General features: G+C 45.5%; 1 pseudogene; it reads right to left on the bottom strand.

Annotated features, from left to right (window-relative positions):
• Positions 1–1076: 1076 nt before the first annotated feature.
• LOC123047837 (uncharacterized) lies at positions 1077–1213 on the bottom strand (annotated as a pseudogene).
• Positions 1214–17120: the final 15907 nt, after the last annotated feature.

The raw sequence follows: 17120 nt of genomic DNA, 5'->3' as shown, positions 1-17120 counted from the left end.
ATCCATGTGTATTTGCTGTAATCATCTATGAAACTCACATAATATGTATGTCTACCAACAGAAGAGGGTGCAGGACCCCACACATCAGAAAATATGAGTTGTAGTGGTTTGGCAGAAATACTAGAAGAAATCGGATATGGTAGCTGATGGCTCTTGGCCTTTTGACAAGAATCACAAATTGTTTCAAGACTACGCTCCCCAACATATGGAAGCTTATTTTTCCTAAGCACTCGTTCTACTAAAGAAAATGATGCATGCCCTAGTCGATCATGCCACCGAGTTGAGGATAATTTGGTGACACCATATGCTTGCTTATTGAATCTCCTAATCTCCGGAATCAACGGATAGAGTCCTCGAACGCATCTACCTCGATACAGGATTTTCTTCGTGGCCTGATCCTTGATCAAAAAGAAAAACGGCTGAAACTCGAGGAACACATGATTATCAATGGCAATGCGATGAACGGATAGAAGATTCATTGATGCTCTAGGGACATGCAATATTTTTCTAAGATGAAATTTTTTGTGAGGAGTTTTAATAACTGAATGACCAATGTGACGGATTCCCATACCTTCTCCATTAGCTGCATGGATTTGATCAGGGCCGCGGTACTTCTCCCTCATGGTCACCTTCTCCAGCTCGCCCGTGATGTGATTTGTAGCACCACTGTCGATGTACCAATTTGTGTCGACCCCGTACGAGCCATCCGCTCCTCCAGCGACCTTCTCATCTCCAGACAAGTCGCTGTCCTCCTGGAAGTGGTACCAGCAGTCCCGCGCCGAGTGTCCAAGCTTGCACAAATCTAGCAGCGGATAGCATCTAGACGGGACTTGCTGGAGTTGTTGCGGCGGCCCTTAGGGTTGGTGTAGGAGGGCCGTGCGCCATTGTTGTTGCCGCGAGAGTTGAGGGCGCCGCTATTACCGCTGCTGGTCGCCTTAGGCTTGCGCGGTGGCCCTCGGTAGCGTGAGGAGCCACCGCTGCCGCTGCCACCGCCGCCACGGCCACGTGAAGCGGCGTTAGCTGACGACTTGAACCCGCCGCCGGAGTTGTTTCCTTGAAAAAGCGCGACTCTCTGGTCGAAGTTACTCATCTGGGCGAAGAGTTCATCCAGGGTGACTGGCTGCGTACGGGCGTCGAGGGCAGAGACTAGCGGTTGATACTCCATATCCAGGCCAGCAAGGATGTAAGAGATCAGCTCGCTGTCATCTTGAAGAGGCTTTCCTGCTGCAGCAAGCTCATCCGCCAGAGAATGCATGTGCGCGAAGTAGGTTGCCACGGACTGCGTGCCCTTCTGTGCATTCGCTAGTGCGATGCGGATGTTGTTGACCCTCGACAGCGACTCGGACGAGAACATGCTCGCCAAGGCTGCCTAGAGTTCATGTGCATGGACGATGGAGGTAACCTGCACTAGAACTTCTTTGGTGAGATTGTTCAACAGATAGCCGAGTACCTGCTGATCTTCTCGGATCCAGACGGCGTGGAGGGGGTTTGGGATGGTTTCCTCCTTCCCCTCTTTGTCCTTGACGACAACTTGCTTTGCCGGCTCCGGGTTTGTTCCATCAACATACCCGAAGAATCCCGCTCCTCTGATCTGCGGTGTGATTTGGGTGCGCCAGAGGATGAAGTTGGTGCGGGAGAGCTTTTCCGTGACTTGGCCAGAGAGACCAGAGGTTACGGTGGCTGCAGAGGAAGCCATGGCAGCGAGCGTAGGTGGTGGAAGCGATGGAGGCTAGATGCGATGGAAGAGATGGGCTCTGATTACCATGTGAGAATTGTTGTAACGTCGTACCGATCCTGGTAGCGACGGCTGCATGTTATAGGCAGGGGCCGAATCCCTGATAAGGCATATAAGCTTGGAGTACAAGGAAAGAAGAAGAGATAGAGATATATCATGCGGTTGAAGAGGATAGACTAGATACTAACAACCTACTCAAACTAACTCTATCTCAAGGTATGTGTATTCTGTCTACACGTCCTTGTTACAATGATATGCGAGTATATGAGTTTAACAACAGAAACAACACTTAAAGTGGAAGTAGATTACACATCTCGTCATCCATAAGAGAAAAAACTCTTCGTTAATTGTTTCTCAAAATTTTCCGTCTTTCATCCAAACTGCCACTAAAGTTGAAGAAAATTATCCATCCGCCACCCGTAAAGAAAAAGACGAGTGCTCCTCCGAATTATTTGTACGTCGTAGGGCCCTTCAGTTTTTCATTCATTGTTAGACTGTCCTTTTCTTTTCCTTCTCATACGTATATCGAGGATGTACTTAAAAAAAACACGCATCAAGGATCAAGTCTAACATCATCTGTTGTGAGCATGTTAGAAAACACGTGTCTTACATCCGCGTGTGTGCCCGTTGATGCAAATATTCAAATACGAATATATGCATGGAGTGTGAATATTTGAAACTTGATTTGAAGACCATGATTTTATTATCCCGTTGCAACACACGGGCCCTTTTGCTAGTAAGGAAAAAACATGGACTGAAAAGCACATGCATGAGCACAGATATCCAACTTTTTCACTTGCTGATGACAAAAGGATGTTACCATCAGATCACGCCATTAAACACAGCCACCACGGCAAGAACAATGTAACTCTATTTTTTAACCGGGCTGAACGCTTTTCCATTGCAAATGAACATAACAATGTAACTTACTACAGCACCACGGCATTTCCATCACTCGACACAAACTGACGACCTAGCACATCTATCCACCCGCAGGCACGACGCAAACCAGGCCCTCTCGCAACAGATGCGGCAGGCAAGATGCAAATCTGGCAAGCAAGAAGGTACATTCAGAACAGAGAACAAACCTTAAAGCATAGAACTGCAGTAAGGCATTTCGTTTTGCAACTGCAGTACTGAAATGAGAGATAAATAAAATCATGCTCATGCAGAAGTTTCAGCATAAGAGCATACATAAAAGGAGGTCCAGCTTCCTGTATCCTAGTCACTTTCCTCATCATTGTCAGGAACTTGAGGTGGACTGAAGAAATTAAAGAAGCCTCCGCTGTTTTCGATTTTCATGATACGCTTGCCGTTTATTGACCCCTTCTTTGACTTCTTTTTAGCGCTTTTTGTGTCAAGCACTTCCCAGGGTACCATTCAATTTCAGCACTTGAAAATTACCAGAACATAAGCATTACACTTCTGCTTCGGTAGACCCTCTAAACACAAGGACGGCTGAGATTAGCCCATACCTCTTCATAAGAAAGGGCAAGATAGTCTTATCGAAGAAACTATTCCCCTGCCGTATGTACACCTGCGAGCTGGGGCGGCCCACCTGTCCTTTTTATATTTTTTAAATCACAAAAAAGACTATTAGCATGGCAGGATTCCAAGCCACAATGGCTTGGTTCTAAGCTTGACGTGATAACCACACAGCCAACGTCAACTGATCTGATTAAATCACTCTTTTCTCCTTTCTTCCTTAATTTATCCTTTTTTTTCCTTTTTTCTTTTTCTTGTTCCTTTTTTTCTCGTTTTTCCAAGTGGTTTTGTTCGGTATTTATTTTTCTTTTTCGTTTTCTTTTCTTTGTTTTGTTCCTTTTTTATTTTCCTTTTTCTTTTGCAATGTGCATTTTTTTTTCAATTTCACTTTTTGTAAAATTTAATAAAAAATAAAAATTGTGAACATTTTTTTTAAATAGGTCAACTTTTAAAAAATTCGTGAATTTTGTTCAATATCGATGAACTTTTTTCAAAATCGATGAGCCTTTTATAAAATGAATGAATTTTTTCAAAGTCAATGAGTTTTGTTTTTTGAAATCGATAATTTTTTTTTTCAAATCCCTGAACTTCTTTTTCCAAAATCCGTGAAAAAAACACCTTATAACCGGTGAAGTGTCATGCGCGGTGCCGGGTATGACACGTTGGCCCTGGGCCATCGGGGCCAGTGGTGTGTGCCTTGGTTGTGGAGGCGCCGCAAATCTGGAGCGGGTCAAGGCTGGCGGTGCGATCAGAAGGGCAACATGCGGCACAACATGATGTATCGGGAGAGGGTGGGTACGTGATGTGGGTGGCGTGATTGTGAGAGGGTTGGGAGGGATGTGGGATCGGGAGAGGGCGATGTGCATGATGGGGTGCAGGGAGGGTTTGGAGGGCATGGGATCAGGAAAGAGCGACGTGATCTGGAGGGTGGCGGTGCCGCGCTAGGATCGTCTCATGCACGCGCGCAAAATCCCGGGATAATCCCATGGATCAGGGAGGGCCTGAATTAGTGTGGTGGGCCCCGCGAACGACAGTAGGCGTGTCAGTTAGCGCGAGGTGAAGCAGGTGTGCCACGCGGCGGGCCTGGAATGGCTGATAGGCTATAGCCGACACGATTGCACGTACTTATTTAGTACCACCTCGCATCGCCGCCACGACGTTGACCTCATTAAATACTTTTTAAGAAAAATTCATAAGCATCGGTGTTCATTGTACTCTATTTCAAGGATATGCAGGGTCAGTACAAATCTTCACATGTTCTGAACTGGCGAAGCTTCCTACTGACAATGCATCTCGCTGGCAAGTCTCGAACAAATTTTATTTTTTCAACTTCACGAAATGAGCCCAAACCTTTTTCACACATTGGCATCACCATGGCCAGCGTGCATGCCAAGTTTCATTGGTTTCAACATTCTATGCATTTTTTAGAGTTTCCTGGTGAAAATACCCTAAAACACTGCACGGACGTGATGCAACGTGTGTTTGGTGCCCGAATTCCTTCAAATTTTGCATGGTAGCTTTCATGGTCATTCCCACATTTTGGCAATAAATTGTGTCATTTCATGCATGCCAGCACATACACCATGTACAATCAGGACCGTTAGGATCTGCTGGTAGGGCAAGTCTCGAAGAAGTTTTTTTTCACCTCCACAAAATGAGAACAAACTTTTTTCACACATTGGCATCACCATTGCCACCATGCATGCGAAGTTTCGTTGATTTCCGATATTGGATGCATTTTCTCGCGTTTTCCCGATGAAAATACCCTAAAACACTGGTTGCACATGACGCAACATGTGTTTGGTGTCCGAATTCGTTCAAATCTTGCGTGCTTCCATGATCATCCCCACATGATGGAAAATTTTGGTTTTATTACATGCATGCCAACACATACACCACGTATAACTAGGCCCATTCGGGGTCTGCAGGCATGGCAAGTCTCGAACAAGTTTCTTTTTTCACCTCCACGACATGAGCCCAATCTTCTTTTCACACATTGGCATCATCATTGCTAGTGTGCATGCCAAGTTTCGATGGTTTCTGACATTCTATACATATTTTAGAGTTTTTCCGGTGAAAATACCCCAAAACACTGGTCGAACGTGACGCAACGTGCGTTTGGTGTCCGAATTCGTTCAAATCTTGCATGGGGGCCTTTCATGGTAATTCCTACATGATGGCAAAAATTGGTGCCATTTCATGCATACCAGCACGTACACCATGTACAATCAAGACTGTTCGGGTCTGCCGGCACTCTCCATTGAACATGATCAAGTCTTGGCCATACTTGAAACGCAAGTTGTGACACATCAAGCCAATTATCACTCTTTTTTGACAAAAACTTCAGAAAAATTGAGATTTGTAGAAAACCAAAACAATTTGACATAGTGCCTTGAATTGCTCATACAAGAAAATTAAAAAAAAATGATCATTTGAGAGATGTTAAGAAACAATATGCTCTCAAATGGAGCATTTTTGCATGCCTGGACACCCTACGTTGAACATGGTGTTTTTCTACACAAATACAAAATGTTTGGAAAAATTCAAAAAGAAAATATTTCAACTTTTTGTTTTTATTTTCTCAATTTATTGTTTGGAATTCCAAATTTGTTAATGTCTTTTAAAATGTTGATGTTCAAAATTTTGGTCACTCTTTAAAAAAATCCATGTTTTGGCATTCCGAGCAATTTTGAAAGACACAAACATTTTATTGAATATTTGCTCAATTTTCTAAAATGTGAACATTTGTAGTTTTAGAAAAAAAATGATACAGTGATCATTATTTGAAAGTTTGAACAAATTTATATGAGCGTGAGCATTTTTTGGAAAAGAACAAAAAAGGAAAGTAAAAGAAACAAAAAATAAACAGTACACCGGTCGCTGAGTTGTATATTTTCGTTTCTATTGTTCAAGTTTATTTATATTTTTTTATAGATGTTCAGAAATTTCAAAAATGTTTGCGTTCCAAAAAACATTTACATTTGTCAAAATGAAAGTCACATATGAAATTTTAAAAAAAGGTTTAATCTTTCGCGACCTATACATTCATATAAAGTGTGCTGCAATTATGACTAACAAATCATATGTGCTACAGTGCTCACCCATTTTAGTTTTTGCAAAATTGGTGTTTAGGTTTTGTGGCTTTCTTTAGTCTCTTTCAGAATCGTGTTGCAGTAGTATCACACGAGTCATCTTGTTCTGGTGGCTAGCAACGTGAGTGGTTCTTTTTTTTTTGCATGGTAATACGTGTCTCATTCATATCATAAAGATCAAATTACAAGTCACGTAAAGACCGACATGACAAAACTGAAAAGATAGCAGAACATTGCTAAGCTTGACACCAACGTCCGTCACTTGCCTCCGGCACCACCATAGGAGCCACCAAAGAAAAAAATGACGGATCACCTCCTCACCCGAGCTCGACGCGGCTTCATCGCTGATATGCAGCTTTGCGGACCTCCAAGGTGGCTCACCAAAGATGAAGCCATTGCCGTTGAACGAATCAGACCGGGGCAACACCCCGGACACGCTATCGAACTCCAGATCTGAGACTCCACAACGACTAAGACGCCGAAGTAGGAAACCATACCTGCCATCCATCAACCACGAACTCAGCACACGTTCTGTCTTCCAGATGTCGTCGATGCAGATCACAATCTGCATTTGCTCCCGAACTACCTCCCAAGCTCCGCGCCGACGCTGGAGCAGACGTCGTCGCAACGGCGGAGCCCGAGGACACAAGTCCACCACAAGGATGCCGTCGCCGCCACGATATCCCCGCTTGAACAGACTGGTTCCCAAATCCATCACCGAGCAAAGAGACGATCGCCTCGCCGGAGAAGAACCTGGAGCTTCTTTATTCAGCATCGCCGTCGCGCCGTCGAAGCCAAGACGTCGGACGATCTAAAAACCTAGGCTATTAGGACTCTAAACCTAAAGCAAAAACGATCCACACGCACAGGATCCGGCGACCCCCCTCACGACCAACGACCAAGAGGTCGCCGGCGGAGGAGAGCCGCCGAAAAACAGCGCCGGAAAGATGGCTCTCTTGGCGGCGACGGCTAGGTTTTGATCGCTAGCCAAACCCGCCCCCCACGAAAAGAGATACGCTATTTCCGGTCACGGAGAACGTGGCCAGGCCACCAAACGGAAAACGTGAGTGGTTCTAACCATGGTCACATGTTCGACTCCCATGTAGAGCACATACGCATACATGTATACATACAGAAGTCGATGATTTGTCAAAGGTCTATATTATCCTGTATACGCTTTGTCAGGGAGGTCTACCGAAGCGGTGCTCATTACATTAATGGAACAATCGATACTAGTAATAGGAAATAGAACATGTGAGTTTCAAAAAGTAACTAAACAATAGCGCTCTCTAAGATTGGCTCATCTTCATCAGTCATGTGATACATTTTTGTAAGCACTTCATTCTGAAGAATAGATTAATATTGAAGTGTCAAGCTTGTAACCCCTTTGCCTCACTAATTCTGTACCTTGGGATACTTAAGAGTTATCTCGTCCGTCTTTCTTGGACCTAATACATGTAGACGATAAAATAGATGCCAAACGAAAATTATATGCAGATGGATCTCAAGACATGTAGAGCAAAAACATGTTCAACAGTTCATAAGAGAAGGAATTTCTATTGCAAAAAACAGCAGTGTCTCACCTCAGCTAGGATTTCATGGTTCTTCAATTCACTAAACCAGAAATCTGGCATGCTTTTTCCCTTTGCACCTAAGCATTATGAACGAGATAAAGACTGACCTACATTCGTTTTCATTGCATGATCTTTTTCCAGCATAAAAAATTGCTCAACAGATCTTAACAAGCCAACATATGTTTTTTTTGAAGAACCGGCAGGAGCACTGCCTTTTCATATAAGAAGAAGAATAAGGTTTATGTGTTGGAAATATTCCCTAGAGGCAATAATAAAATGGTTATTATTATATTTCTTTGTTCATGATAATTGTCTGTTATTCATGCTATAATTGTGTTATCCGGAAATCGTAATACACGTGTGAATACATAGACCATAACATGTCCCTAGTAAGCCTCTAGATGACTAGCTCGTTGATCAACAGATAGTCATGGTTTCCTGACTATGGGCATTGGATGTCATTGATAACGGGATCACATCATTAGGAGAATGATGTGATGGACAAGACCCAATCCTAAGCATAGCTCAAAGATCGTGTAGTTCGTTTAGCTAGAGCTTTTCCAAATGTCAAGTATCATTTCCTTAGACCATGAGATTGTGCAACTCCCGGATACCGTAGGAGTGCTTTGGGTGTGCCAAACGTCACAACGTAACTGGGCGACTATAAAGGTGCACTACGGGTATCTCTGAAAGTGTCTGTTGGGTTGGCACGAATCGAGACTGGGATTTGTCACTCCGTATGACGGAGAGGTATCTTTGGGCCCACTCGGTAATGCATCATCATAATGAGCTCAATGTGACCAAGTGTCTGGTCATGGGATCATGCATTACGGTACGAGTAAAGTGACTTTCCGGTAACGAGATTAAACGAGGTATTGGGATACCGACGATCGAGTCTCGGGAAAGTAACGTACCGATTGACAAAGGGAATTGTATACGGGATTGATTGAATCCTCGACATCGTGGTTCATCTGATGAGATCATCGAGGAGCATGTCGGAGCCAACATGGGTACCCGGATCCCGCTGTTGGTTATTGATCAGAGAGGCGTCTCGGTCATGTCTGCATGTCTCCCGAACCCGTAGGGTCTACACACTTAAGGTTCGGTGCCGCTAGGGTTGTAGAGATATGAGTATGCAGTAACCCGAAAGTTGTTCGGAGTCCTGGATGAGATCCCGGACATCACGAGGAGTTCCGGAATGGTCCGGAGGTGAAGAATTATATATAGGAAGTGCAGTTTCGGCCATCGGGAAAGTTTCAGGGGTCACCGGTATTGTACCGGGACCACCGGAAGGGTCTGGGGGGTCCACCGGCTGGGGCCACCTATCCCGGAGGGCCCCATGGGCTGAAGTGGGAGGGGACCCAGCCCCTGGTGGGCTGGTGCGCCCCCCCTTGGCCCCCCCTGCGCCTAGGGTTGGAAACCCTAGGGGTGGGGGGCGCCTCCACTTGCCTTGGGGGGCAAGCCACCCCCTTGGCCGCGGCCCTCCCTTGGAGATCCCATCTCCTAGGGCCGGCACCCCCCAGGGGGCCTATATAAAGAGGGGGGAGGGAGGGCAGCGACACCCCAAGCTCTTGGCGCCTCCCTCTCCCCTTGCTACACCTCTCCCTCTCGTAGAAGCTCGGCGAAGCCCTGCCGAGATCGCTGCTGCATCCACCACCACGCCGTCGTGCTGCTGGATCTCCATCAACCTCTCCTTTCCCTTGCTGGATCAAGAAGGAGGAGACGTCTTCCTCAACCGTACGTGTGTTGAACGTGGAGGTGCTGTCTGTTCAGCACTAGGATCATCGGTGATTTGGATCGCGACGAGTACGACTCCCTCAACCCCATTCTCTTGAACGCTTCCGCTCGCGATCTACAAGGTTATGTAGATGCACTCCTTCCTCTCGTTGCTAGATGAACTCATAGATTGATCTTGCTGAAAGCGTAGAATTTTTTTTATTTTCTGCAACGTTCCCCAACAGTGGTATCAGAGCTAGGTCTATGCGTAGTTCTCTTTGCACGAGTAGAACACAATTTGTTGTGGGCGTAGACGTTGTCAACTTTCTTGCCACTACTAGTCTTATTTTTCTTCGGCGACATCGTGGGATGAAGCGGCCCGGACCGACCTTACACGTACGCTTACGTGAGACAGGTTCCACCGACTGACATGCACTAGTTGCATAAGGTGGCTAGCGGTTGTCTGTCTCTCCCACTTTAGTTGAGCAGATTCGATGAAAAGGGTCCTTATGAAGGGTAAATAGAAGTTGGCATATCACATTGTGGCTTTCACGTAGGTAAGAAAACGTTCTTGCTTGAACCCTATTGCAACCACATAAAAACATGCAACAACAATTCGAGGACATCTAACTTGTTTTTGCAGCATGTGTTTTGTGATGTGATATGGCCAAAAGTTATGATGAATGATATATATGTGATGTATGAGATCATGTTCTTGTAATAGGAATCACGACTTGCATGTCGATGAGTATGACAACCGGCAAGAGCCATAGTAGTTGTCTTTATTTTTTGTATGACCTGCGTATCATTGAATAACGTCATGTAAATTACTTTACTTTATTGCTAAACATGTTAGCCATAGAAGTAGAAGTAATCATTGGCGTGACAACTTCATGAAGACACGATGATGGAGATCATGGTGTCATGCCGGTGACGAAGATGATCATGGAGCCCCAAAGATGGAGATCAAAGGAGCTATATGATATTGGCCATATCATGTCACTATTTGATTGCATGTGATGTTTATCATGTTTTACATCTTATTTGCTTACAACGACGGTAGCTTAAATAAGATGATCCCTCGCAATAATTTCAAGAAAGTGTTCCCCCTAACCGTGCACCATTGCGAAGGTTCGTTGTTTCGAAGCACCACGTGACGATCGGGTGTGATAGATCCTAACGTTCGAATACAACGGGTGTAATCCAGATTTACACACGCAATACACTTAGGTTGACTTGACGAGCCTAGCATGTACAGACATGGCCTCGGAACACGGAGGATCGAAAGGTCGATCATGAGTTGTATAGAAGATACGATCAACATGGAGATGTTCACCGATGTCGACTAGTGCGTCTCACGTGATGATCGGACACGGCCTAGTTGACTCGGATCATGTTTCACTTAGATGACTAGAGGGATGTCTGTCTGAGTGGGAGTTCATTGAATAATTTGATTAGATGAACTTAATTATCATGAACTTAGTCTAAAATCTTTACAATATGTCTTGTATATCAAATGGCCCATGTTACCCTCAACTTCAACGTGTTCCTAGAGAAAACCAAGCTGAAAGATGATGGCAGCAACTATACGGACTGGGTCTAGAACCTGAGGATCATCCTCATAGCTGCCAAGAAAGATTATGTCCTAGAAGCACCGCTAGGTGAAGCACCCATCCCAGAGAACCAAGACGTTATGAACGCTTGGCAGTCTCGTGCTGATGATTACTCCCTCGTTCAGTGCGGCATGCTTTACAGCTTAGAACCGGGGCTCCAAAAGCGTTTTGAGCAACACAGAGCATATGAGATGTTTGAAGAGCTGAAAATGGTTTTCCAAGCTCATGCCCGGGTTGAGAGATATGAAGTCTCCGACAAGTTCTTGAGTTGTAAGATGGAGGAAAATAGTTCTTTCAGTGAGCACATACTCAGAATGTCTGGGTTGCACAACCGCTTGACTCAGCTGGGAGTTAATCTCCCGGATGATGCAGTTATTAACAGAATCCTTCAGTCGCTTCCACCGAGCTACAAGAGCTTTGTGATGAACTTAAATATGCAGGGGATGGAAAAGACCATTCCTGAGGTATATTCAATGCTGAAATCAGCGGAGGTAGAGATCAAAAAGGAACATCAAGTGTTGATGGTGAATAAAACCACTAAGTTCAAGAAAGGCAAGGGTAAGAAGAACTTCAAGAAGGACGGCAAGGGAGTTGCCACGCCCAGTAAGCCAGTTACCGGGAAGAAGCCAAGGAATGGACCCAAGCCTGAGACTGACTACTTTTATTGCAAGGGAAGTGGTCACTGGAAGTGGAACTGCCCCAAATACTTAGCGGACAAGAAGGCCGGCAACTCCAAAGGTATATGTGATATACATGTAATTGATGTGTACCTTACCAGTCTCATAGTAGCTCATGGGTATTTGATACCGGTGCGGTTTCTCATATTTGTAACTCAAAGCAGGAACTGCGGAATAAGCGGAGACTGGCGAAGGATGAGGTGGCAATGCGCGTCGAGAATGGTTCCAAGGTCGATGTTATCGCCGTCGGCACGCTACCTCTACATTTACCTACGGGATTAGTTTTAAAACTTAATAATTGTTATTTAGTGCCAGCTTTGAGCATGAACATTGTATCTGGATCTCGTTTAATACGAGATGGCTACTCATTTAAATCCGAGAATAATGGTTGTACTATTTATATGAGAGATATGTTTTATGGTCATGCCCCGATGGTCAATGGTTTATTCTTAATGAATCTCGAACGTGATGTTACACATATTCATAGTGTGAATACCAAAAGATGTAAGGTTGATAACGATAGTCCCACATACTTGTGGCACTGCCGCCTTAGTCACATTGGTGTCAAGCGCATGAAGAAGCTCCATGCTGATGGACTTTTAGAGTCACTCGATTATGAATCATTTGACACATGCGAACCATGCCTCATGGGCAAAATGACCAAGACTCCGTTCTCCGGAACAATGGAGCGAGCAACCAACTTATTGGAAATCATACATACTGATGTGTGCGGTCCAATGAGCGTTGAGGCTCGCAGAGGATATCGTTATGTTCTCACTCTCACTGACGACTTCAGTAGATATGTGTATGTCTACTTGATGAAACACAAGTCTGAGACCTTTGAAAAGTTCAAGGGATTTCAGAATGAGGTAGAGAATCAACGTGACCGAAAGATAAAGTTCTTACGATCAGATCATGGAGGAGAATATTTAAGTCACGAATTTGGTACGCACTTAAGGAAGTGTGGAATCATTTCACAGCTCATGCCGCCTGGAACACCTCAGCGTAACGGTGTGTCCGAACGTCGTAATCGCACTTTATTGGATATGGTGCGATCTATGATGTCTCTTACCGATTTACCGCTATCATTTTGGGAATACGCTCTAGAGACAACTACATTCACTTTAAATAGGGCACCGTCTAAATCCGTTGAGACGACACTGTATGAATTATGGTTTGGGAAGAAACCAAAGCTGTCATTTCTAAAAGTTTGGGGATGCGATGCTTATGTCAAGAAACTTCAACCTGAAAAGCTCGAACCCAAGTCGGAAAAATGCGTCTTCATAGGATACCCTAAGGAAACCATTGGGTATACCTTCTACCTCAGATCCGAAGGCAAGATCTTTGTTGCCAAGAACAGGTCCTTTCTGGAGAAAGAGTTTTTCTCGAGAGAAGTAAGTGGGAGGAAGGTGGAACTTGATGAAGTACTACCTCTTGAACCGGTGAGTAGTGCAGCTCAGGAAGATGTTCCTGTGGTGCCAGCACCAACTGAATAGGAAGTTAATGATGATGATCAAGGTACTTCGGATCAAGTTACTACTGAACTTCGTAGGTCCCCGAGGACACGTTCCACACCAGAGTGGTATGGCAACCCTGTCCTGGAAATCATGTTGTTAGACAACGGTGAACCTTCGAACTATGAAGAAGCGATGGCGGGCCCAGATTCCAACAAATGGCTTGAAGCCATGCAATCCGAGATAGGATCCATGTATGAAAACGAAGTATGGAATTTGACAGACTTGCCCGATGATCGGCGAGCGATAGAAAACAAATGGATCTTTAAGAAGAAGACGGACGCGGATGGTAATGTTACCATCTATAAAGCTCGACTTGTCGCTAAGGGTTATCGACAAGTTCAAGGGGTTGACTACGATGAGACTTTCTCTCCCGTAGCGAAGCTGAAATCCGTCCGAATCATGTTAGCAATTGCCGCATACTATGATTATGAGATATGGCAAATGGACGTCAAAACAGCATTCCTTACTGACCATCTGAAGGAAGAACTGTATATGATGCAGCCGGAAGGTTTTGTCGACCCTGAGAATGCTAACAAGGTATGCAAACTCCAGCGATCCATTTATGGGCTGATGCAAGCATCTCGGAGTTGGAACATTCGCTTTGATGAGATGATCAAAGCGTTTGGGTTTATGCAGACTTATGGAGAAGCCTGCGTTTACAAGAAAGTGAGTGGGAGCTCTATAGCATTTCTCATATTATATGCAGATGACATACTTTTGATGGGAAATGATATAGAACTTTTGGACAACATTAAGGCCTACTTGAATAAGTGTTTTTCAATGAAGGACCTTGGAGAAGCTGCTTACATATTAGGCATCAAGATCTATAGGGATAGATTGAGATGCCTCATAGGTCTTTCACAAAGCACGTACCTTGATAAGATATTGAAGAAGTTCAATATGGATCAGTCCAAGAAGGGGTTCTTGCCTGTGTTGCAAGGTGTGAAATTGAGCACAGCTCAATGCCCGACCACGGCAGAAGATAGAGAAAAGATGAGTGTCATCCCCTATGCCTCAGCTATAGGGTCTATTATGTATGTCATGCTGTGTACCAGACCTGATGTAAACCTTGCCGTAAGTTTGGTAGGAAGGTACCAAAGTAATCCCAGCATGGAACACTGGATAGCGGTCAAGAACATCCTAAAGTACCTGAAAAGGACTAAGGATATGTTTCTCGTTTATGGAGGTGACGAAGAGCTTGTCATAAAGGGTTACGTCGACGCTAGCTTCGACACAGATCTGGATGACTCTAAGTCATAGACCGGATACGTGTATATTTTGAATGGTGGGGCAGTAAGCTGGTGAAGTTGCAAGCAAAGCGTCGTGGCGGGATCTACATGTGAAGCAGAGTACATGGCAGCCTTGGAGGCAGCGCATGAAGCAATCTGGGTGAAGGAGTTCATCACCAACCTAGGAGTCATACCCAATGCGTCGGGGCCGATTGCACTCTTCTGTGACAACACTGGAGCTATTGCACTTGCCAAGGAGCCCAGGTTTCACAAGAAGACCAGGCACATCAAGCGTCGCTTCAACTCCATACATGAAAATGTTCAAGATGGAGACATAGATATTTGTAGAGTACATACGGACCTGAATGTAGCAGATCCGTTGACTAAACCTCTCCCAACGGCAAAACATGATCAACACCAGAACACTATGGGTGTTCGATTCATCACAATGTAACTAGAATATTGACTCTAGTGCAAGTGGGAGACTGTTGGAAATATGCCCTAGAAGCAATAATAAAATGGTTATTATTATATTTCTTTGTTCATGATAATTGTCTGTTATTCATGCTATAATTGTGTTATCCGGAAATCGTAATACACGTGTGAATACATAGACCACAACATGTCCCTAGTAAGCCTCTAGATGACTAGCTCGTTGATCAACAGATAGTCATGGTTTCCTGACTATGGGCATTGGATGTCATTGATAACGGGATCACATCATTAGGAGAATGATGTGATGGACAGGACCCAATCCTAAGCATAGCTCAAAGATCGTGTAGTTCGTTTAGCTAGAGCTTTTCCAAATGTCAAGTATCATTTCCTTAGACCATGAGATTGTGCAACTCCCGGATAACGTAGGAGTGCTTTGGGTGTGCCAAACGTCACAACGTAACTGGGTGACTCGAAAGGTGCACTACGGGTATCTCCGAAAGTGTCTGTTGGGTTGGCACGAATCGAGACTGGGATTTTTCACTCCGTATGATGGAGAGGTATCTCTAGGCCCACTCGGTAATGCATCATCATAATGAGCTCAATGTGACCAAGTGTATGGTCACGGGATCATGCATTACGGTACGAGTAAAGTGACTTGCCGGTAACGAGATTAAACAAGGTATTGGGATACCGACGATCGAGTCTCGTGCAAGTAACGTACCGATTGACAAAGGGAATTGTATACGGGATTGATTGAATCCTCGACATCGTGGTTCATCCAATGAGATCATCGAGGAGCATGTGGGAGCCAACATGGTTATCCAGATCCGACTGTTGGTTATTGACTGAAGAGGCGTCTCGGTCATGTCTGCATGTCTCCCGAACCCGTAGGGTCTACACACTTAAGGTTCGGTGATGCTAGGGTTGTAGAGATATGAGTATGCAGTAACCCAAAAGTTGTTCGGAGTCCCGGATGAGATCCCGGACGTCACGAGGAGTTCCGAAATGGTCCGGAGGTGAAGAATTATACATGGGAAGTGCAGTTTCGGCCATCGAGAAAGTTTCGGGGGTCACCGGTATTGTACCGGGACCACTGGAAGGGTCTCGGGGGTCCACCGGGTGGGGCCACCTATCCCGGAGGGCCCCATGGGCTGAAGTGGGAGGGGAACCAGCCCCTGGTGGGCTGGTGCGCCCCCCTTGGCCCCCCTGCGCCTAGGGTTGGAAACCCTAGGGGTGGGGGCGCCTCCACTTGCCTTGGGGGGGGGGGCAAGCCACCCCCTTGGCCGCCGCCCCCCTTGGAGAGCCCATCTCCTAGGGCTGGCACCCCCCCAGGGGGCCTATATAAAGAGGGGGGAGGGAGGGCAATGGAACCCCATGCTTTTGGCGCCTCCCTCTCCCCTTGCTACACCTCTCCCTCTCGTAGAAGCTCGGCGAAGCCCTGCCGAGATTGCTGCTGCATCCACCACCACACCGTCGTGCTGCTGGATCGCCATCAACCTCTCCTTTCCCTTGCTGGATCAAGAAGGAGGAGACGTCTTCCTCAACCGTACGTGTGTTGAACGCGGAGGTGCTGTCCGTTCAGCACTAGGATCATCGGTGATTTGGATCACGACGAGTACGACTCCCTCAACCCCGTTCTCTTGAACGCTTCTGCTCGCGATCTACAAGGGTATGTAGATGCACTCCTTCCTCTCGTTGCTAGATGAACTCATAGATTGATCTTGGTGAAAGCGTAGAATTTTTTTATTTTCTGCAACGTTCCCCAACATTATGTACAAGAGTGTTCCGGTTTTTAGAAGAGAGACCGGACAAAAACCCCTAGAAAACCCACACGATGGCACTAATCAGCCAATACCGGCTGCCACCTATGCCCGGCCAAAGGCCAGGGACCTTTGCTTGATGTCTTCAAAGGCAGTAGCTGCAACCTCTAGGTGCGTGAGGCGAGTTCCATTGAAGATGCGTCGGTTTTGCTCCTTCCAGATGTTCCAGATGGTGTAAAGGAAGCGGCCGCTCCGCCTTCTTCTGTCGTTCTTGGGCAGATTGGTGG

The sequence above is a fragment of the Triticum aestivum genome, chromosome 2B (assembly GCF_018294505.1).
Source record: "Triticum aestivum cultivar Chinese Spring chromosome 2B, IWGSC CS RefSeq v2.1, whole genome shotgun sequence".
Classification (NCBI taxonomy): domain Eukaryota; kingdom Viridiplantae; phylum Streptophyta; class Magnoliopsida; order Poales; family Poaceae; genus Triticum; species Triticum aestivum.
The sequence above is the reverse complement of the archived record's forward strand: the minus strand, read 5'-3'. Positions and strand labels throughout refer to the sequence as shown.